Raw genomic sequence first — 24508 nt, forward strand, 5'->3', positions numbered from 1 at the left:
TCCTCCTTCTGCCAAAAGTCAGAGACAGTAAGCAGTGACATCCTGAACAGGTCATTCCAATGCTCATCAGGGTGCCATCTGGGTGGACATGTGGAGTCAGCTCGCCTCCTCCCCGCTGTGGTCAAAGGACACTGCATCTAGTTTAAGAAGAGGAGAGAAGCGTAGAGGGATATGGCAGAATGGTGATATTGTTGGCATTTTAGAAGGGAAATCTTCTGTAATCAAAGAATAAACCTCAGTTGAATTGACACTGTCTATTCTGGAACAAATTCACCGAACTCTTTTCCACCCCAAAACAGGTTAGGAAAACAATGATCTCATTTGAAGGGGCAGAGAATGGCTAGATGAAGACTTCATCAGACAAGGTTACTAAATAGGAAAAAATAAAATCAATATCTGAGTTTCATAAGTGCCTTAAAAGTTGCTGAGGGGAAATCCAATGACTCTCTCCTCTCCACTCTTCCTCTAGCTCTAATTCAAGCATCACACAAAATCCACGCTCTTATTTCCAGATTTTGTTTTTTTCTATAGTTTTGTTCCTCTTCCGCTTCCTGAAATTTTTAATATTTTGAAAACTTTTCTGTCATATAACATTCATTTTCACACCTTGACAGCTTATGTATTTCTGAGTCCTTTTAGTGAGTCCTGGTCTCCCAGACAAGCCTCACTTCAGGATAAAGTGGGGAGGCAGGTTCTTGCCAGGCATGACATAAAATGTCTTTTTTCTTATTGGATGAACAGAGCCTTTCTACATAGCCCCACGGTGCTATGGAGTCCAGGAAAGGCATGATCAAGGACAGGACCAACCAGGAGTTATAAACAATGTTCCAGACTCCGTAGAGGAGACCCCTCTATGCAGCCTCAACTCCCCAGGACCAGAGAGGGAATGTACCTTTCCCATCCTCTCTTTGTCTCTGAATAATAGGTGATATTTATTTAAGTTACTCATACTGAAGTCTCCATTTGTAATTGTTCAGATGACTCTGGAAATAATTTTTAAAAACATAAAATTGTACAAAGTTCCCTGCTGGAAAAAAAGAAAACATATCAGGTACTTAATTGCTTAAAATAAATCTTTATTGAATAGATGAAAGCAATAACTTCCGTCATGCAGAGTGGAAACCGAAGCAGTGTGATTCTCCGGAGAAGTGAAGTGTCAAAGGAGGACCTGGGGATTGCAAGGGAAGGTACCTAGGGAGAGGGAGGGGTATTGTGGGGGAGCGGGGCATGGAGTGTGATTTGCTCCCTGGAAAGTCAGGGGTGATGGGTGTTTCTCATCCGGGCAGAGAAATAAACAAAAGGAGTCAGGATCTGTGGCTTCCTGAGTGGCAACAGGGCCAGACAAGACAGTTCAGACGGGACTAGAAAAGGAAGCAGAGGGGAAGCAATTGGCAAAAGTTTTCCAGTAGTCAGAGATGGTGACAAGCTGGTCCCAGACGCCTGGATCCAAATACTTAGAGCAATAAGTTGACTTTATAAGGTAAATTGTAAACTAGACAGTGCTGATCTTTATCTAATTTACACTTTAGGTGTCCTCATGATTTTCTAGAAAAAAAATTATTATAAATTTTAATTCTCTTGGTTATTTTCCAGTTTTCTTCAATGCTTCTTGTTAAATTTTAATTTGAATCTCTTTTCCTAAATCCACCTTGTAAATGAGTCTTTATTTTGAGATAGTTTGTTTTTTTTCTTCCATTTATTTCCCGAATTTAATCAATACTCTTCATTTCTTCCTGGTTGGCTTTTGTTTGCTTATTTTTTGGTCCACTTGGGTTTTTGTTTTTCAATTTTTGATTCACCTCAAAGATGGGTAAGCAAGGCTTGAAAGAGATGGATATTTGTGGAAGCCACAGACAGGCAGAGAAAGGAGCATCTGCAAAGGTACTGAGGCAGGAGCAAACCTATCTTATTTGAGCAAAATTAAGAAAACCTACATGGCTGGATTAAAAGAGCAATGGGATTGTTTTTATTATGTGTCAGGCACTGTTTTAAGGGCTTTAAAAATATTAACTCAGTTTGTCCTCAAAACAACATTACAAACAAGATATGATTTTTAGCCTCATTTCACCAATGAGGAAGTGAGGCACAGATCAGTTAAGTAATTTACTCAAAAACATACAGAAAATAGAGCCAGAGAATAATCTGGTTCCATCTTCTATCCTAGGAGGAGGAGGAAAAGAAAGAGGAGGAGATGGAGAGGAAACTGGAAGGGGAAGGAGAGGAAGAGGACAAGGAAGAACAGGATAGGTGAAAGGTAACCGGGTACCTCAGCAGGTAGGGTCTCACAGAGCATTTCTGGGACTCTCATTTTTACTCTGAGAGAGATGGAACATCATGGGAGGATTTTAATCAAGGAAGTGACATAATTTGATTTACATTGGAAAAGGATCCCTCTGGCTGCTGGGTCGAAAACAGACTGTAAAAGAGAAAATGATGGAAGCAGGAAGACCAGTTAGGAAGCTATTAAAGTAACATAGGGTGTTGGATCAGCTGATATTCACTAATTCTGATTTTTCATGCAAAAAAACAAAAAACAAAAAACCTCATCTTTGCGTTTCTTTAAACATATTGGTAACTAATTCAAGCCTTTGTGAAACATTGTGACAGCTCATTAAAAGACATGTTGACAGACACCACTCCCTCCCCCGCAACACACACACATACATGCATGCTCTCTGCTCTTGCGTTCCTCCTTTCTCAAGGCTGAGTTGTTTTTCTGAGTGTGTCGCAATGAATCAGCTGCTTAGTCATCTCTGGAGTGCGGGAGCTAGCAGAACAGCAAAGAGGCATTACAAATCCCATAGCGGCTTTCACTTCCTTAAGCAGTATTTATTCTGCTCTCCACCTCATCCTGCCCAAACTGTTGGAGAGGCCCCATCCACTCTCTCTCCCTGCCTTTCTAGCCCTTATTCTCCCAAATGCAGCCACAGAGGAGGTAAGAGAGACAATCCTGGTTGGTGGCAGACATTATCCTAGTATTGTTTTTCCTGCCCCTGGAGACCTGAGATGCTGAGTTATAAATGCCCCCTTCACATTTGAAACTGTACTTTGCAAACCCTAGTGAGGCAGCTGTGCAAAGTTTGCAAGGAGGACAGAAGTGTGCATACTTTTTTTTATCCCCTCCTTAATGAACTCATACAAATTGATGCAGATGAGCCTGCTAGCCACCAGTGGATATCTGATATCAATCTGAAAATTCTATGCCTGATTTCTGAGGTGTGCATGAGCTTTGGCCTTTGTTTTAATAACCAAGAGCTGAGATTCTCTTTGAGAGGAAGGTCCTCTCCCATTCTCCATGCAATTTTTATTTGTATAAATTTAAAGGGTTTAAGCAAAATTTTGTTACATGCATGTATTGCATAGTGGTGAAGTCTTGGCTTTTACTGGTTTGTTACTTGAAAAATGTACTTTGTACCCAGTAAGTAATTTCTCATAATCTCCCCACCTTCTTTGCCCCCCACCCTTCTGAGTCTCTAGTGTCTATCATTCTACACTCTTTGCCCATGAGTACACATTATTTAGTTCCTACTTATAAGTGAAAACATGCAGTATTTGACTTTCTGTTTCTGAGTTGTTTCACTTAAGGTAATGGCCTTCAGTTCCATCCATGTCACTGCAAAACACATTATTTCATTCTTTTTTATGGTTGAATACTATTCCATTGTGTATATATACCACATTTTCTTTATCCTATTATCCACTGACAGGACACTTAGGTTGACTCCGTATCTTTGCTATTGGCCACACATTTTTTAGCTGTGGTTACAACAGCAACACACCTGTCAGGTCAGCCTTGGGAAGACAGCAAGAACTTCTGTCAGGACATAGAAGCAAATTTATCTTCTTAGTAGGTGGCAAGAGAATTTCCTAAGGGAGAAATGGTTTTGATAGCAATGAGGTGGGTAAAAGACATGCCTTGGTCTTAAGTGAAGAAGGAAAGTAGATGGAAGACTGGGACCACGCACTGCGGGGGAAATGTGAAGAGTGATGAGAGTCTGGCTAGAGAAGTGGTGGGAGGCTTAGAGAAATAGGTAGCTGCAGAATGTGGGGGATTGAGCAGTGCACTGGGAGATGTGACTCTTTCCTATGAATCTTCAGATCACCACTAAAATTACCAAAAATCGTTTGCTGTAAAAACTGGTGAAGGGCCTTGGTGTTAAGGTTGGCCTGGGGCAGAAACAGAGTCACCTGCACAAATAAGGGAAAGGGTCAGGTCTAGTCTGAATTACTCGACACAGGCAGTTAAGTATTACACACAGAGTCAGGATGCAGTTGCAGGACAGGTACAGAGCCAGATCTAAACTATTTATCACTCCAAACTCAGTTCTGGGTGATTCTTTCTGGCCCTCATTCAGTCCTCCTCTCTGGCTCTCTGGAGGTCTCCTTCCTAGTCTAGTATTTCTAATTCAAGACAGCAAGCACAGTTTAACGATTAAAGGAGTGCTTTGTCTTACGTGAGGTAGTGAGTGATTTAAATCCTGACTTTGCCAGTTTTAGCAGTGAGTACTTGGTTAAGTCCATCTGTTTTCCAATTATGAAATGGTCTAATAGCGTTATCTATCTCACAGGGATGTTCTGAATGTTAAATAACAAACATATATAAAGTATTTAAAATTATGCCTAGTATATGGCAATATTTTAGTAAATATGCCTACTCTTTATTACTTAATACTAGGAGAAAAAAGGGAGTTTAGCCACAATACCAAAATTTCCTTTTCTGTTCACTGAATATATTTTTTAAAATTTCAATTTGTAGTCATAGTTTTATTTTTTAAATGTTTTGTTATTGAGGTATAATTGACATATAATAAACTATACATACTTAAAGTATCCGTTTGATGAATTTTGAGACTGTATCTGTATCTATCCATGAAATCATCACCACAATCAAGAGAGGGGAACATATATATCATCCCCCAAAATTTCCTTGGGCCCTATCTTAGTCTTTTCGGGCTGCTATAGCAAAATATCATAAACTGGGTAGCTTATAAACAACAGAAATGCATTCCTCACAGTTCTTGAGGCTGTACAAGATCAAGGCACTGGCAGATTCGGTGTCTGGTGACAGCTCTCTCTCTGCTTCAAAGGTGGAGCCTTCTTGTATCCCCATAAGGTGGAAGGGGCAAATGAGCTCCCGTGGGCTTATCTCATAAGGGGAACAATCTTCTTCATGAGGAATCCTCCCTCATGACCTCATCACCTCCCAAAAGGGCCCACCTCCTAATACTATCACCTTGGGGGGGCGGTTTGGGTTTCAGCATATAAATTTGGGGGGAACACAAACATTCAGACCATAGCTATCCCCTCGGGAGTCCCTCCCTCCCAGTTTTCCACATCCCCCTTTACCCACTGCACTCCCAGCAAACTACCGATTTGCTTTTTGTCACTTTGATTCATTTGCATTTTCTAGAATTTCACATAAATACCATCATACTCCATCTTCTTTTACCCAGGATAACTATTTCAATATCCATCCATGTTGCTCTATGTACCAATCATTCCTTTTATTGCTGAGTAAGTAATATTCCATTGAATGGATATCATACAATTTATCTATTCACCTGTAGATAGATATTTGAGTTGTTTCCAGATGTGGGCTACTACAAACAAAGTTGTTATGAGTATTTGTGTACAAGTCTTCATGTGGACATAGGTTTTTATTTATCTCATGTAAATACCTAAGAGAAGTGGCTAAACCCTAGAGTAGATATATTTTTAATTTTTTAAGAAGCTGCCAAACTATTTTCCAAAGTAGTTGTGTCATTTTTACATCTCCGTAAGTAGTTCTTCCACATTTTCATCCACATCTTCATAACAAATTTAGCCATTCTAATAGGTGTGTAGTGTATCTCATTGGGATTTTAATTTGCATTTTCCTGATGACTAACTATATTGAGCATCTTGGCATTTTCTTGCTTGTCATCTGAATATCTTCTTTAATGAAGAGAAGTATCTGTTCAAATATCTTGCCTAGTTTTAACAATTGGGTAGTTGGCTTTTATATTACTGACTTTTGTAAATTCTTTATATATTCCAGATACAAGTTCTTTCTCAAATACACACTTTACAAATATTTCATCCCAGTCTGTGGCTTGTCTTTTCATTCTCTTAACAGTGTTTCTGATGAGCAGAAAATTATACTTTTTATAAAGTTCAATTTATCTTTTTTTCTCTTTTATGGATAGTGCTTTTGATGTTGAGCAAAAGAAACTTTTGCCTAACAGGTACCAAAGATTTTCTCATACATCCCATCTAGAGGTTTTATAGTTTTGCCTTTACACTTAGGTCTATAATCCATCTTCGTGTATTTTTAATATGGTGTGAGACAGAGACCAAAGTTCTTTTATTTTTGTTTTGTTTTGCATAAATATGTTCACTTATTTCAGTTTTAAAATTTTCGCTTATTTCAGTTCTCTTTAGTTTCACAATTTTCACTTATTTCAGTTTTTTTTTGAGTTTTTTTAAATTTGGTTAATTGTGTTCTTTTTTTAAAATATGAATTCAGTACTACACTGCTGGAAAAAACATAATTTGGTCACAATATATTACCCCTTTTACATATTATTGGATTCATATTGCTAAAATCTAGTTTAAAACTTTTGCATTTATATTCACAAGGGATATTATACTATAGGGATATTATACTAAAGTATATTATACTTTTCTCTTTCTTAATGTTTTTGTCTGGTTTTGACATCAGGATAATAGCCTCATAGAATGGGTTGTAGCTACTCTTTTAATTCTTGGAAGCATTTGAGAAGGATTGGTGCTAATTCTTCTTTAAACATTTGGTAGAATTCTCCAGTGAAGCCAAATGGTCTCACACTTTTCTTTGGGAGGTTTTTAATTACTGATTTAATCTTTTCGCTTTTTACAGATACATTCAAACTTTGTTTTTTCTTGAGTCTGTTTTGGTAGTTTTTGACCCACTGGTTATTTAAGAGTGTGTTGTTTCATTTCCGTCTACTTGTGAATTTCCTAAATTCCTATCTGCTATTGATTTCTAATAAGTTATTGATTTCTAATAAGTTATTCCACTGTCATCAAAGAACATATTTCATATGATTTTAATCACTTAATATTTACTGATCTAGATACACTCTTTAAGCCAGGCCTATATTAAGGTTGCCTCTAGCATCTGTCAAGCTTTATTCCTGATGAGCTGGAGTTTCTTTTGAAGCTAAGTAGTCTTGTGCAGGCTGCATGTCACCAGTAAGGACTGGGTTCAGCCTTCCTATCTGGGTTTCTTCCTACTTAAGACCACAAATCATCTGTCTGGTATAATTTCAGGAATGCCCTTCTTACTCTAGTTGGTGGAGCCGAAAGGCATCCCAATCCTAGGCAGATTAGTATAGTAGGGCTGATATAAATGTAATGTTTATGCTTGTGAGGTTACTTTGCAAAAGCTATTTTACAAAATTCCAGTGAGTGCTAGGAAGATGTGGTTAGATTTCTGATGGCAGGGGTTTTTTTAATTACAGGTTTCATTTCCCCACCTGGCATCCAGCCAACATCCCTTTCACTGCTGAAATCAGAACAATAAACCATTCCCTTCCTCAGAGGTCTCAGCAGAATTCCCCCTCATAACAAGCTCATATTTCCTCGCCTCTGCCAATTCCTTAGGATGTTTCAGGATGTTTTTTCCTTATTCTCTGAAGACCTTAGATACAAGGATTTATAAAAGAGTACATTCAAATATTCTCAGGCAAGTATGATTCAGAGCTCACTTTGGAGTTATTTATCTAAGGAAATATCTAAGCCAATGAGTTGAGACCTAAGTTTATACTGTACAAAGAGAAGAGAAGTAGAATAGGTAAATAGACACATGGGTACATAGAATAGTCCACAGGTTCCTTTTTTTTTGACATGGCTGCATGATCATGGTCAGGTCAAAGAACTCTTAGAGGTTTTTTCACTACTTAAAAATAGGAAAATTAAATAGAGGTTCTAAGTATACTGTGATATTCGCCACAAATAAAAATATCCCATTTTTCTTTCATTGCTTCTCTTTGGGAGCTGCCAACAGGCAAAGGGGGATGTCTTAGTTATAAGACTGTGTTTGATGCACAGCACATCCCTGACTCAATGAACTGAGAATACTAATTAAATATTTTCTTTAAAAAGTTTAACTTCAGGCCGGGCGCAGTGGCTCACGTCTGTAATCCCAGCATTTTGGAAGGCTGAGGCCGGTCATCACCTGAGGTCAGGAGTTTGAGACCAGCCTGGCCAATATGATGAAACCCCATCTCTACCAAAAATACAAAAACTAGCTGTGCGTGATGGCAGGAGCCTTTAATCCCAGCTACTCAGGAGGCTGAGGCAGGAGAATTCCTTGAATCTGGGAGACAGAGGTTGCAGTGAGCTGAGATTGCACCTTTGCACTCCAGCCTGGGCAACAAGAGCACTTTGGGAGACCGAGGCAGGTGGATCACCTGAGGTTAGGAGTTTGAGACCAGCCTGACCAACATGGTGAAACCTCGTCTGTACTAAAAATACAAAAATTTAGCCAGGTGTGGTGGCGGGCACCTGTAAACCCAGCTACTCAGGAGGTTGAGAAAGGAAAAGCGCTTGAACCAAAGAGGAGGAGGTTGCAGTGAGCCAAGATCGCAACACTGCACTCCAGCCTGGGTGACAGAGTGAGACTATCTCAAAAAACAAACAACAGCAACAACAAAACAAAATAAAACAGAAGTTTAACTTCGTATTAAATATCAAGTTAAGGGAATTAACATCTAGTTGCAAAAAGGAGTTAAATAACCTGGAACAGAAATGATAAAAACACAAATCTCTAAACCTACATGTGGACTACTGTTTATTACTAAATGCAGCTGTCACAAACGCCATTTAATTCAATGTAACTCTAGTTCGAACTGTAAGACATAAGAACAAACTTCACCCTGACTTCTTTCAGAGACACAGGATTTTTTTTTTTTCTACCTGAGCTAAAAGGCTGAGGCATCTTGATTCCTTAGTGACTCTGAATAGCCCTAAGTAATAACTTTTAATAACGGTTTTCTTCCCTGATTGGCTAAAAAGACAAATATGATAGGGACTCAAATTATATTATAATTACGAAAACATTTATCCGTTTTCTCTTTTCCTTTACTGATACGATGTGTAGGCCCTAGATATTTTTATTAAAGCTGTCTTAGCACTTTGATTCTACCAGGGCCAGGCCTTTTTTCTTTCAGATTATTTATAAACATATTTCAACTTAATAGAACAATGTTAAGCAAAGTTGTATAGCAGTTTTCTCACATATAGATTTGTGGGTTGTCTGCCGTGTAGCTTATTTAAAACAAATGTTTGCTACCAGGTTAGATGCCCCTGACCCCCAACCCTTCATAGCCCACCTTTACTTAACGTATCCTGGAGGGTAAACATATTGCTAAAAAAAGTATAATACATTCTGAATCCAACTGAAAATATTTTATTAACTCTTTGTGATTCATTCTTAGCAATGTTCCAATGAGTCCACTGACTCATAAAACTGAGAATTTTTAAATTATTCATCAAATATTCACTCTCCTCCTTTTCATTTATACCAGTAGTAGGAGTAGTCCTTATCTTATATTCTCCATGAATATTTCTCAGATAAAGTTATAAGGGTGCTCCTCCATAGTCCCATGGATTTACCTCTGATTTTGTGTCTTACCTGAGAACAAATCCTAATTTCCAATCCGTTTGTCCTTGAGAGAGAAGACACAGCTTTCACATTGTCCTCTATGCACCTTTTTATTTCTGGGAGAAACACCATGGCATCCTGTTTTCCATGTGTTTTAACACTTTGAGTGTTTGAACGAGCCTAGAGAGGTATATCCATCCCCGCTCCAATTGCCCTCCAGAATTATATCTCAGTGTTCAAAGTTCCCAGTGTATAAAATTCCACCACTGAAAATTAAGTCCCAAGGGTGTAGGCTGTCTACCTCCAGGGATTTTTCTCTAAACGCAAGCATCCCTGGGAGGCGCGACCTAGTAAACAATAGTGTATCAGAAGGAGTTATTTATTTCTTATATGATGACTCAGGACATGTGGACAGAATTTGACAGGAGAGTGGGAAGAAAAAGCAGAATTAGAGAACACTGGTCTAGCACAAAATCCTAAGAGGGAGATCAGATATGTGGCTCCAGTTAAGAGCAGTTTTGGGGTACTCTAGATCCCCACCGGGAGAGAGAGGCAGACTGTGAGAGGAACACAGAGCCAGCATCAGGAACCAATGGCAAATATTGCCTATTTCACAATGATGGGCAGAGCCAGAGCCTGGTGAATGTGTATTTTAAAATCTCCCAAGTCAATTGGGAGATTATTCTATCAGATGAGCCACTTGTGCTTCCAAACAATTCAATATGGCCAGTCACATGACGTGGGATGTTAACAAAGTAATAGAAGCATCAGGAAAAAACGGGAGTCAAGAGTCCTTAAATCCATCACACATTTCATAGGATCTTCTGTAGATTCCCATCTGGAAGCCCTGGAGTATGGCAGAAATATTTTCCAAAGTATTATGAAATTCCCACTAAGTAGGGTGGGATTATTTTGCCAGGCTTTTTTTTTTTTTTAAGCCATTTTCACTTGGGAAACCATGTCTGAAGATCATAGAGAAGAGTCAGGGGATACTTTTAACTTCAGACTAAATATGTATAACCTTGGAACCTACAGTATCCCACACAGGCTTTCAGATAGGCAGAGTGAGTAGATTTAGAAACACAAATATGCATAAATAAACAGATACACATATATATATACATTGTGGCTATATTCTATATAAGACAAGATAAGTTACAGAACATATATCATTATAGATGCCATTTAGACTCCTAAACTGCTTTTGAGTGAAAACAAGCTATTCCTAACAAAACTGATCAAGAAAAAAGTAAAACTCTGTTTTCGTCTGTGACTAAGTCTGTGTAGGTCTTATAATTGTAAGCCCCCAAACGAACTCCTGTTCTTGAAGAAGGATCCATGCAGGTATCCCCAAGCCTAAATGACCAGAAGCTAAAGACTGAAAACCACAAGGAGGCAGACGGCATCTGGACATAGGCCCTCTACAATAAAGAGACTCATACATTGCGCCCCACTCATCTCACCCTTCTAATTCTAGAGTCACTAATATGGCACCTGGTGTTCATAACAAAGCAACCTAGCACAGGGAGTGGAGAACGGATACAGCCAGTGTTGAACAGCTCCTGCCCTCTGTCTCTGCCTCGGCAACAGTTTTGGTCAGAGGAAGCTGAGCTCTAACCGGATGTCGTTGTGAAGCATCATCTTTCACCGTCTCTCTTACTGTACAACTTTGAGAAGTCCTTAATCCAGCTCAGTCTCAGCCTCTTCATATACAAAACAAGATAATTGGCCCAGGTGGCCCTAATGTTTTTCTAAACTCTTTGAGTTGAAGATCTTAGCATAGGAAACAATCACCATGAACTTGCGATGTGAAATGCTGAATAATGGATATAAAATAGAGACTATTAAAATAGAAGGAAAAATAGAGTCATAAAGTGAAAAACTGGTTTTTTTTTTCTTTTTTTTTTTTTTTGGTCACTTAAAATGGATTTTAGAGACACAAAATTAGACAAATTGATAACAAAGATATATTTTGCAACCCAAATGAGCTTAGCTAGCTAGCATCTCTTTCCACAGTAGCTAGTTATCTTTACTTTGCAACACTTCCATCTAGTTGAAATGGTCAACTCAGTTAGTAGTCAGTGATCTGAGAGAGAGAAAACTTTCCTGGGGGGATTATTGTTCTATGCCTATGGATTCATGGCTGTTTTGATACTTAACTTTAGTCAGATACCAAAGAACATCTGGTGTTTCATAAAATGTCACCTTCGAATAGAAATTTGGCAATCATGTGCTGAGTTCTGGAAAATGACATACTGTCTAACCAGAATCCATGGGTGGCCTCCTATAATACATCTGAAAAGAAAGGAACTTGGTCTAATTTGCCCAGAAACGCTGACTGTGGGCTCCACTCTAAGGTGACTTTTCTGAGCTGACACATTCTCCAGCACCATTTCTAACATGACCAGTCCACAAATACCAGCTGGCACATGGAGTAGCCAGCCAGGTCAGGGAGGAAGTGGTAAAAACAAAGGGATAGAGGAATTCCAGAGACAGAGAGCATTAGTGCTGATTGAGCATCGTGGATTAGTTCTTGTCATTCAAATATAAAGCATGGTCAACTGCATCAAAGGAAAGAAATGACTGATGCTGTTTTATCTGTCTTTACATTCTCCCTTTTGTTCTGGGGAAAGTGTTTGGAGTTTCTTAAGCCCTGGAGCTAGACTGGAGCCCTTCAGCTCCGGACTCTACCAGTCATTATGAACACGTGGGGGGATTACTGATCCTCTCTGTGCCTTGGTTGCCTCTTTTGTAAAATGGAAATTAAAATGCTCTCTGTCTCATAGAGTTGCTTTGAGAATTTAAGGACTTAATATACATTAAATTTTAAGAAGATTAGTGCCCAACACAGAGTAAGCACCATGTAAGAATGTGTTATTATGGTAATCTTCAAAAGGGAGAATCGGTGGATAAGATTTTTAAAAGTTTTGATAGAGTGCTTGAAAGACGGTCAGATGTAGACTTTATTTCCTTGGAGCATTCTTAATCCTTTATCACCTGGACTTCATCTGATTCTTTCTGCCACCTGCTTCTTTATGGGGGAAAAAAAGAGGCAGAGGGTTCTCAGACTTGAAACAAATTATAACTGTTGCTAAGGTTCCCCTTCTTTTCCACCCTTGGGTCTGCTCAGCAAAGAAAGCAATTTGTAGGTCTGAAATTAACATTTTCCTTCTCCTACTGGGCTTCACTGGCTGAAACAATGTTAGAACTATCTCATGCTTCCCAGTGAAGATGGGCTTTGTCCTGCAAGCCAGACAGGCTTGCAGGCTATGTCTGACTAGGGATTGACAACAGCTATGTCACTGCTGAGCCACAAACCAAACAAAACTTTAGGGCTTTGGAGTTCAGACAATAGCTGAATTACAAGGGTACTGTCCCAGAAGGGACCATGCTTATGTTTTGCAGACCTGGACAATAAAATGGCTGTGTCTTTCAAAATAATTGCCCAGGTCTTCGCTTTACTGAGGTGTGCCTTTCCCTTGACAACAGAGACTTTCCAACATGGGGAGAAAGCAGGTTCCCTATCATAATCTTCAGGATAGCTTGATTGACTATAATTTGCAATCTTTCGAATCTGCAGGACACCAGTAAGCAAGCACTGACTTCATGCTGGGAAAAAAACGTATTGGCCCAGAGAGGAGGATGTTGTTTTGATTGGCAACTCAGCCAAACAGGGAGATCACTGCACATTCAGATGGTTGGAGGGTTTCTCAGAAATGCTGAGTAATGGCCAGAGGATATGCCATGGTCTGAGATAGATGCTTAGGCAAAGATAATGTCCCACAGGAGGCTAGTTGGTTTCAAGTAAAACAGGTCTAACAGCCCAGGACCAGCCCTAGGCTCCAAATGGTAAAGGGAGACTCATTGGCCCTCATAGCATTCTGAACACTCCAAAATCCCCTTCTGGGATGCTCATGATGTCCAGAGGGGAAAAAAGACTAATAAAACCAATTCTCATGAAGATAGTAGGCCTGAATGTGACCCTTCATCCCTATTCTAGAGTTATTTAGTTTTGGAAAGAGAACTGTAAAAGAAAGTGATTAGTCATCTCCCAGGGTAAATTCCAAAAGTAGAATTCCAGGACGTGTGTAATCCATCATATTATCATCACCTATGTCACCACCATCTTCTCACTCGCAAGGCTAATCCTGAAGCACTTTCCTGAACAAGCAGTTCAATTCTGTAAACATTTAAGGGTGATAATGTGCAAGGATCTGTGATTCCAAACCAGTGGAATGCAGCACAGAAGTTAAGGGGCCTGGGGCAGGAGTTAGACATTGGATAAAATCCTAGCTTCACCTCTTACAGACTTTATGAGTTCCAACCTCTTGACTTTCAATTTACAAAACAGAACTGATAAACTTACCTCCTTATAAGGCTGCGGTGGGGATTTGGTAAGATGAAGGTTTTTGCACAGTGCCTGGTATATAGTAAGGGCTCAGTAGATGTTACTTGTATGCAGTATTAAGTAGAACCCAAGCACGTACAAGAGTAGGTTCTTTAAAGCTCAGTTGATGACTACCTCATTGACCACTGAAGTCCTAGCAGCTAGCACAGGATGAATACTCAATAAATATTTGTTAAGAGAATAAAGTTACAAGTTTTTTCCCTGTTTCATTTGCCCACCAGCCCATAACCTTCATCCCTTGCTTCCTCTATCACAAAGGAACTTCGATAGAGTCGGAGGAAAGAGTATCATGAGTAGGTGAAGTTGGCTATGCTAACAGGACTGGTCAAAACTAATAAACAGCAAGAGCCCAGTGGGAAGACTGCAACCTAGAGGAACCAGACGTCTGGGAAGGTCACAACTAGGAACCAGGAAGGGGGAGAGACTGAATAAAAGGGCAGGTCCAGGGCATGCGGATTCTGTGTGCTTTTTTATTCCAAGGACTGGCTGTGCTGGGAATTGCAGCAAGCTGAATCCACCAAAGTTGAAACATAAAAGCTTCTTTCAAGTATTGCCAGGAACTGTGTATGACTCATTCCAGGTAGGATGTAAAAGACCATGCTCAATAACCAGACACATATGTATTTACTGTGCTCCACCCTTTTTCTCCCTGATTCCCTTCTCCCTCTCCTTCCAAGATTTCCTCCCATTTGCAGGTTTGATGGGAATGGAGAGAGCTGGGAATCTCTGCTTCTTTACAATCTGCTTTTATAAGCATCAGTCAAACCAAAGTGCTGTCCCCTCATTTCTGTGCAAATTAGATTAGTTTTTGTTTCAATTAAATAAAATAAATGGTCTGCACTCAGATTGTCGAATGCAGAAAGATTGTTGATCACAAACTTATCGTTATTCCTAGGTCTAAAGTTTCCCTCACTCTAGTCAACCTTTTTGATGTGCTGTGTTCTAACCTCTTCTTCCCAGGAATATTCATCAAGGGGAATATTTCTAGCCTTGGGTTTTAAAGCCCTTAGTTCACCAGCTCACCACCTTATTGAGGAAGAGAAAGTATCATATGGAAGTATGTTTTCAGTCTTGCAGACAGTGGTTGGAGATTGCAAGGCCAACCTGAAATAGGTGTGGTTTTTTGTTTTGTTTTCAGCTAAAATTGCTTGTTGGTATTGGCAGGAGGCTTAGTAGAAAAGGAGGGGAGAATTTGTCCATGGCAGTTTTTAAATCCACAAAAAGCCAGCATTTTCTTTGCAAGCAGGTGGGCTCCTGCCCACAGTAGGCAAGCAGTTTATTCTTTGTCTGCAGCAACTCACCATGCTTCAAAAGACTCCTTCGATGCTGATTCCCCATTAGGTTCAAGCGCTGTGACCTACAGCAGTTTTACTACTACATCAGCATTGAGAATAGACAGCAATATAGACATCAAAAGAAAAAGACCCTTGGCTTATTTTTACACCCTATTGCTCAGCCTTTGTTGTTACTGCATTAGTGATATTTCTGCTTTCATTCTGTGGCTCTCTACTTCTATAGCTATTCTTTCTTCAGCTCTTTAAGTAAACATTATTCATACTTCCCTTTCCTACCTTTTAAAAATCCTAATTGTCCCAGCTAAGTAGTAGCCTTGCCAGATACAGGCCCAGTAGACCAGGCACCAAAGCTAGGAATGCGGGGCAAGCTGAATCCAGAGGTCACAGAGGCACAGGAAAATCCCAGGACACAAAGGCCCCAGTGCAGGTTGCACAGGAGAGGCAAGTGACTAAGTTAGACACAAAATATAGACTGGGTGCTGATGCCAGGAACAAATAGCATAAAATGTCAAAACTGAAGCCAGAATTCAAAGCAGGAGCACTGAGAACCATGGGTCAAATTTCAGAGGTAAATTAGCAAGGAATGGCCTTTTAACCACCAGAATATCTACCGTTACTTGAATATTGACCATGGACCGGAAACTCTGCGTGATGCCTTACACACATCAAAACTCTGCGTGGGTTAGTCGCCATGATCCCTCATGTGCAGAGGAAGAAACTGAGGCTCAGAACTGAAATTTTTTTGGCCACACCACATTTTAGACCTAGGTGTGTATGACTATAAGCCATCCTCTTCCCATGAGTCTCACTGCTACTGGATAAGCTTTTGGAGTTCTATGTCTGGCTACCTCTTCCTTTTTAAAAAAATAAAAACCAAACAAATAAAAACCTCTTTTATTTTAGATTCAGGGATATATGTGCAGGTTTGTTATATAGATAAACTCGTGTCACAGGGGTTTGATGTACAGATTATTTTGTCACCTAGGTACTAAGCCTAATACCCAATAGGTATTATTTCTGCACCTCTCCATCCTCCCACCTTCCACCCTCTGGTAGACCCCAGAGTCTGTTGTTCCCCTCTTTGTGTCCACGTGTTCTCATAATTCAGCTCCCACTTATAAGAGAGAACATGCTATATTTGGTTTTCTGATCCTGTGTTAGTTTGCTAAGGATAATGGCCTTCAGCTCCATCCATGCCCCTGCAAAGGACATGGTCACATTCTTTTTTTATAGCTGCATAGTATTCTAAGGCGTATATGTGCCACATTTTACTCATTCAGTATATCATTAATGTGTATTTGGGTTGATTCCATATCTTTGCTATTGTGAATAGTGCCAAAATGAACATATATGTGCATGTGTCTTTATAAAAGAATAATTTATATTCCTTTGGGTGTATACCCAGTAATGGGATTGAGGGGTCAAATGGTATTTCTGTTTTTATGTCTTTGAGGAATTGCCACACTGCCTTCCACAATGGCTGAACTAATTTACACTCCCACTAATAATGTATAGTGTCCCTTTTTCTCCCCAAACTCACCAGCATCTGTTATTTAAAAATTTTTTCATAATAGCTATTCTGACTGGTGTTGGCTGGTGTCTCATTGAGGTTTTTATTGGCATTTCTCTAATGATCAGTGATATTGAGCTTTTTTTCACATGATTGTTGGCTGCATGTATGTCTTCTTTTGAAAAGTGTCTGTTCATGTCCTTTGCCTACTTCTTAAGGGGGGTCTTTTTTTTCCTTACAAATTTCTTTAAGTTCCTTATAAATGGTAAATATTAGACCTTTGTCAGATGCATACTTTGCAAAAATTTTCTCCCACAAATGTAGGTTGCCCATTTACCCTGTTGATTGTTTCTTTTGTTGTGTAGAAACTCTAGTTAAATTAGATCGCATTGGTCAATTTTTGCTTTTGTTGCAATTGCTTTGGGCATCTTTGTCAGGAAATCTTTGCCAGTTCCAATGTCCTGAATGGTACTGCCTAGGTTGTCTTTCAGGGTTTTTATAGCTTTAGGTTTTACATTTAAGTCTTTAATCCATCTTGAGTTAATTTTTGTATATGCTGCAGGGAAGAGATCCACTTTAACCTTTCACATATGGCTAGCCAGTTATCCCAGGACCTTTTATTGAATAGGGAATCCTTTCCCTATTGCTGATTTTTGTCAGGTTTGTTGAAGATGACATGGTTGTATGTGTGCAGTCTTATTTCTGGGTTCTCTATTCAGTTGCATTGGTTTATGTGTCTGTTCTTATACCAGTACCATGCTGTTTTGGTTGCTGTAGCCCTATGACATAGTTTAAAGTCAGATAGTCTGCCTCCAGTTTTGTTCTTTTGCTAGGATTACTTTGGGTGTTCAGGCTCTTTTTTGGTTTCATATGAATTTTACAATAGTTTTCCCTGGTTTGTGAAGAAAGTCAATGGTAGTTTAATAGGTTGAATCCTTAAATTGTTTTGGGCAGTATAGCCATTTTAATGATATTGATTCTTCCTATCCATGGGCATGGAATGTTTTCCATTTGTTTGTATTTCTCTGATTTCTTTGAGCAGTGGTTTGTAGTTCTCTTTGTAGAGATAGTTCACCTCCCTAGTTAGCTGTATTTCTAGGTATTTTATTTTTCTGTGGCAACTGTGAATGGGAGTTTGTTACTGATTTGGCTCTCATCTTAACTGTTGGTGTCTACAAATGCTAGTGATTTTTGCACATTGATTTTGTATCCTGAAGCTTTGTCAAAGTTGTTTATCTGCTTAAAAAGCTTTGGGAAAGCAATTGGGAGATCATCATGGCAGACGGGAGGCAGGACTAGATTGCAGCTCTGACTCAGATGGACAGAGAAGCATGTAGAGGTTTGCATCATGAATTTTAGCTTCAGAATGACTGAAGAACAAACCAGGAATCCCGAGAGGACCCACAGACCCTCTGAAGGAAGTGGACTGCTCCTGCAGGACCCGGGAGACACCTCAAATACTATGAGTGCCCAAATTGTGGAAATGGGAAAGGGAGATCCTCTGATCCCGAACACATCCCCGCACTGGGGAAACTGAAGTTCTCGTTTGCAGGAGAAGTTTCTGACTTTAGCTGGAATGGAGTCAATTTAGAGACACAAGCAAAATACAGGAGTAAAAGAAGCAGTGAGAAAGGCCCTGGGAGCTCACTGGGTCCCCAAGCACGCCATTCCTGCCTGGCATCACAGGGATCCTTTCGGAGGGTGACCAGAGGAGAAGGGAGTAAAACTACACAGGGAGAAGCAAATCCCTAGCTGAACTTTGTAACAATTTGAACAGGGGTCAGAAGCCTCCTGGCCAGAACTGGAGGGAGGGCGCAAAATCGGTATGCAGGCTCCACAGGCTGGGGAAGAAGGAAGCCCTTTTTATTTGCAGCTGGGAAGCGGGTACCCTGGAGCAAGTTCTCAAGCCTTCGCTCGCCCACAGCCTGGAAACAGACTCAGCACTGTTAGTAAGGGCACGGTGGGAGTGAGATCAGCCTTTTAGATTGCATGGGAGCCAGGTGAGGCCTGTGACTACAGGCTTTCTCCCCACTTCCCTGACAACCTGCATGACTGGGCAGAGCAGCCATAAACCTCCTACACAACTCCATTGACCTGGGAACCTCACCCTCATCCCCTACAGCAGCTGCAGCAAGACCAGCCCAAGGAAAGTCTGAGCTCAGACACTCCTAGCCCTGCCCCCACCTGATGGGCCTTCCCTAGCCACCCTGGTCACTAAAGACAAAGGGCATATACTCTTGGGAGTTTTAGGGCCCCACCCACCACCAGTTCCTCTCCATACTACCACAGCTGATGCTCTCTGGAAAGTGCCAACTCCCGGCAGGAGGTCAACCAGCACAAAAATAGAACATTAAACCACCAAATCTAAGAACACTCACAGAGTCCACTGCACCCCCCTGCCACCTCCACCAGCACAAGTGCTGGTATCCATGGTTGAGAGACCCATAGATGGTTCACCTCACAGGACTCTGTGCAGACAACCCCCAGTACCAGCCTGGAGCCAGATAGACTTACTGAGTGGCTAGACCCAGAAGAGAGATAACAGTAACTACAGCTCGGCTCTCAGGAAGCCATATCCATAGGAAAAGAGAGAGTACTACATCAAGGGAACACCCTGAGGAACAAAGGATTCTGAAGAACAGCCTTCAGCCCTAGACATTCCCTCTGATACAGCCTACCCAAACAAGAAGAAACCAGAAAACCAACTCTAGTAATATGACAAAACAAGGCTCTTTAACACCCTCCAAAAAAATCACACTAACTCACCAGCAACGGATCCAAACCAAGAAGAAATCCCTGATTTACCTAAAAAAGAATTCAGGAGATTCGTTATTAAGCTAATCAGGGAGGCTATGCAAGGAAATCCAAAAACCGATAAAAGAAGTGAAGGGATAAATATTCAAGGTTTGATGGTTAATACTGAGTGTCAACTTGATTGGATTGAAGGATACAAAGTATTGATCCTGGGTGTGTCTGTGAGAGTGTTGCCAAAAGAGTTTGAGTCAGTGGGTTGGGGAAGGCAGATCCATTCTTAATCTGGTAGGCACAATCTAATCAGCTGCCAGAAAGGCTAGAATGTAAGTAGGCAGAAAAGTGTGAAGAAGAGAGATGGGCCTATCCTCCCAGCCTACATCTTTCTCCCGTGCTGGATGCTTCCTGCACTCAAGCATCAGACTCCAAGTTCTTTAGTTTTGGGACTCAAACTGGCTCTCCTTGCTTCTCAGCTTGTAGACAGCCTATTGTGGGAGCTTGTGATCATGTACGTTAATACTTAATAAACTCCCTTCCTTAATAGGATATATATAGCCTATTAGTTTTGTCCCTCTAAGAGGGCCCTGACTAATACAGATTTTGGTATCAGGAGTGATTCTAGAGGAATAGAATATTAAGGATGGAGTGCTTTAATTGGTTTTGGGGTTTCTGAAATTGGCTGCTTAATATGATTAGACCCAAAAATGCTAAGAACTCTACTTCTAATAATATGGAGAACACTGATAGTCCTTGGCATGAACTGTTTAGAGAGTTATGCAAAATAAATACATTTGACACTCCTGATTCACCACTCATGAGAGGCAAGGAGTTTATTGACTCTATACATAATGCCTTTGACCATATGTGGAGAACCAAGGAACATAATGAAACTGGTTGGTTGCTTCTAAGGTCAGTGGTCAAAGTGGTGAAAGAAAATGATGAACTCAGGGATTCTGTCTCCCAGTTTCAGGAGCAGATACTGAACCTCAAATCTGCTAAGATTGCCCTAAGTGAGAACATTATCTCCTGTAGAGAAAGAGCTGAAACTGTGGAAAAACAGACACGAACTTTTATCATGCAAGTGGCTGATCTGCAATGAAAGGTACATGCACAGCCTCACCAAGTGTTTACTGTTAAAGTGAGGGCGTCAATTAGAAAAGAATGAGACCCTGCAGCTTGGAATGGGGAAATGTGGGAGGACCCTGATGAATCTGGGGATGCTGAGTTTGTAAACTCTGCTGAATCTTTTTCATCAGAAGGAAGAGCTTCCCCACCCCCAGTAGTGGCAACATCCCCTCTCTGACCCATGCTGCCATCAGCCTTTCCACATTTGCCTGAAGAGATAAAGCCTGCACTGCCTGAGGCAACAGTGATGGCCTCCCCTGAGGCAGTTGCCAGGCAAGATAATATTGATTCTCCTCAGAAGCCACCTCCAATACCTTTGTTTGCTTCTGGACCTACAGCTAGACTAAGTCCCAGTGGGACCCTACAAGTGAGGTTGAGAGTATGACCTATGAGGAGGTGTGCTACACTTGAAAAGAACTGCTTGAGTTCTCTAATTTATATAAACAGCGACCTGAAGAGCACGCATGGGAATGAATATTAAGGGTATGGGATAACGGTGGAAGGAAATAGAGTTGGATCAGGCTGAATTTATTGATTTGGGCCCACTAAGTAGGGACTCTGCATTTAATGTTGCAGCCTGGGGAGTTAAAAAAAAAAGGGGGGGGATTCTAATAGTTTATTTGCTTGGTTAGCTGAAATATGGATTAAAAGATGACCCACTGTGAGCAAGCTGGAAATGTCTGATCTCCCTTGGTTTAATGTGGAGGAAAGGATCCAAAGGATTAGGGAGACTGGGATGGTGGAGTGGATGTCACTTTAGACCTACTCATCCCAGCCAGGAGGGTCCAGAAGATATACCCTTGACCAATGCCTTGTGAAACAGATTTGTGAGGGCAGCACCTGCATCTTTGAAGAGCCCTGCAATTGCTCTTCTCTGTAAGTCAGAGCTAACAGTGGGAGATGCAATCACTCAACTATGAAATTTAAATACAATGGGAATAGTTGGATCCTGAGGTGTCAAAGGCCAAGTGGCAGCACTCAACTGTCAAAGGCAAGGTGGGGGTAGCTACCATAACGGACAGCAGAGACAAAGTGGCAATTAGAATAGTATGACTCATGTACACTTCTGGCATTGGTTAATTAATCACCGTGTTCCTAGAAGTGAAATTGATAGGAAGCCTACTGTGTTCCTACTTAAATTACCCAAACAAAAAACTTCCAGATTGAATGGATGAAAGACTAATTTGAATTACAAAAACAGAGAATCATGGCCTCTCAATCAATTTCCAGACTTGAGCCAGTTTTCAGACTCAGAACCCCTTGAATGAAGGAGACGCCTGGTCCCCTTGAGGAAGGACCCACTACATTACTGACAATTTATGCAGTGAATCTTTCTCCCATCCTTCCCTAAGGAGACCTCTGGCCTTTTATCAGGGTAACTGCACTGGGGAAAGGGAAATGATCATACATATGGGGACTATTGGACACTGGCTCTGAACTGACTTTGATTCTAGGGGACCCAAAACCTCATTGTGGTCCTCCAATTAAGGTAGAGGCTTATGGAAGTCAGGTAATTAATGGATTTTTAGCTCAGGTCTGACTTACAGTGGGTCCAGTGGGTCCCCAGACTCATCCTGTGGTCATTTCCCCAGTTTCAGAAAGCATAATTGACATAGAAATACTTAGTAGCTGGCAGAAGCCCCACATTGGTTCCCTGACTGGCACGATGAGGGTTATTATGGTGGGAAAGGCCAAATGGAAGCCATTAGAGCTGCCTCTACATATAAAAATAGTAAATCAAAAACAATATCACATTCCTGAAGGAATTATGGTGATTAGTGCCACCATCAAGGACTTGAAAGATGCATAGGTGGTGATTCCCACCACATCCCCATACAACTTTCGCATTTGGCCTGTGCAGAAGACAGGTGGATTTTGGAGAATGACAGTGGATGATTGTAAGCTTAACCAAGTGGTGACTCCAATTGCACCTGCTGTACCAGATGTGGTTTCATTGCTTAAGCAAATTAACACATCTCCTGGTAACTGGTATGTGGCCATTGACTTGGCAAATGCCTTCTTCTCCATTCCTGTCTGTAAGGCCCGCCAGAAGCAATTTGCCTTCAGCTGCCAAGGCCAGCGATATACCTTTACCATCCTACCTCGCGGGTATATCAACTCTCTGACTTTGTGTCATAATCATATTCAGAGAGATTTTGATCACTTTTTGCTTTGGCAAGATATCACACTGGTCCATTACATTGATGACATTATGCTGATTGCATCCAGTGAGCAAGAAGTAGCAAACACACTGGACTTATTGGTGAGACATTTGCATGCCAGAGGTTGGGAAATAAATCTGACTAAAATTCAGTGACCTTCTACCTCAGTAAAATTTCTAGGGGTCCACTGGTGTGGGGTCTGTTGAGATATTCCTTCTAAGGTAAAGGATACATTGCTGCATTTGATCCCTCCTACAACCAAGAAAGAGGCACAATGCCTAGTGGGCTTATTTGGATTTTGGAGACAACACATTCCTCATTTGGGTTTGTTATTCCAGTCCATTTATCAAGTGACCCAAAATGCTGCCAATTTTGAGTGGGATTCAGAACAGGAGAAGAACTCTGCAATAGGTCCAGGCTGCTGTGCAAGCTGCTCTGCCACTTGGGGCATACGACCCAGGAGATCCAATGGTGATTGAGGTGTCAGTGGCAGATACGGATGCTGTTTGGAGCCTTTGGCAGGCTCTCATAGGTGAATCACAGCAGAGGCCTCTAGGATTTTGAGCAAGGTCCTGCCTTCTTCTGCAAATAACTACTCTCCTTTTGAGAGACAGCTTTTGGCCTGTTATTGGGCTTTGGTGGAAACTGAATGTTTGACTATGGGCCATCAAGTCACCATGCAACCCGAATTGCCTTTCATAAACTGGGTGCTTTCTAATCCATCTAGATATAAAGTAGGTCATGCACAGCAGCATTCCATCATCAAATGGAAGTGGTATATAGGTGGTAAGGCTTGAGCAGGTCCTGAAGGCACAAGTAAGTTACATGAGGAAGTGGCTCAAAAGCCCATGGTCTCCACTTCTGCCCCCCTGCTTTATCTTCCCCAGCCTGCACCGATGGCCTCATGGGGAGTTCCCTATGATCAGTTGGCAGAAGAAGAGAAGACTAGGGCTTGGTTTGCAGATGGTTCTGCATGATATGCAGGCACCACCCAAAAATGAACAGCTGCAGCCCTATAGCCCCTTTCTAGGACATCCCTGAAGGACAGTGGTGAAGGAAAATCTTACCAGTGGGCAGAACTTTGAGCAATGCACCTGGGTGTGCACTTTGCATGGAAGGAGAAATAGCCAGAGGTGTGATTATATACTGATTCATGGGCTGTAGCCAACGGTTTGGCTGGATGGTCAGAGACTTGGAAGAAGCATGATTGGAAAATTGGTGACAAAGAAATTTGGGGAAGAAGTGTGTAGATAGACCTCTCTGAGTGATCAAAAACTGAAGATATTTGTATCCCATGTGAATGCTTACCAATGGGTGACCTCAGTGGAGGAGGAGTTTAGTAATCAAATGGATAGGATGACCTGTTCTGTGGACACCACTCAGCCTCTTTGTATAGCCCCCTCTTCATCGCCCAATGGGCCCATGAACAAAGTGGCCATGGTGGCAGAGATGGAGGTTACACATGGGCTCAGCAACATGGACTTCCACTCACCAAGGCTGACCTGGCTAAGGCCACTGCTGAGAGCCCAATTTGCCAGCAGCAAAGACCAACACTGAGCCCTCAATATGGCACCATTCCTCAGCGTGATCAGCTAGCTACCTGGTGGCAGGTTGATTATATTGGACCTCTTC

Source organism: Chlorocebus sabaeus, chromosome 22 (assembly GCF_047675955.1).
Source record: "Chlorocebus sabaeus isolate Y175 chromosome 22, mChlSab1.0.hap1, whole genome shotgun sequence".
NCBI lineage: Eukaryota > Metazoa > Chordata > Mammalia > Primates > Cercopithecidae > Chlorocebus > Chlorocebus sabaeus.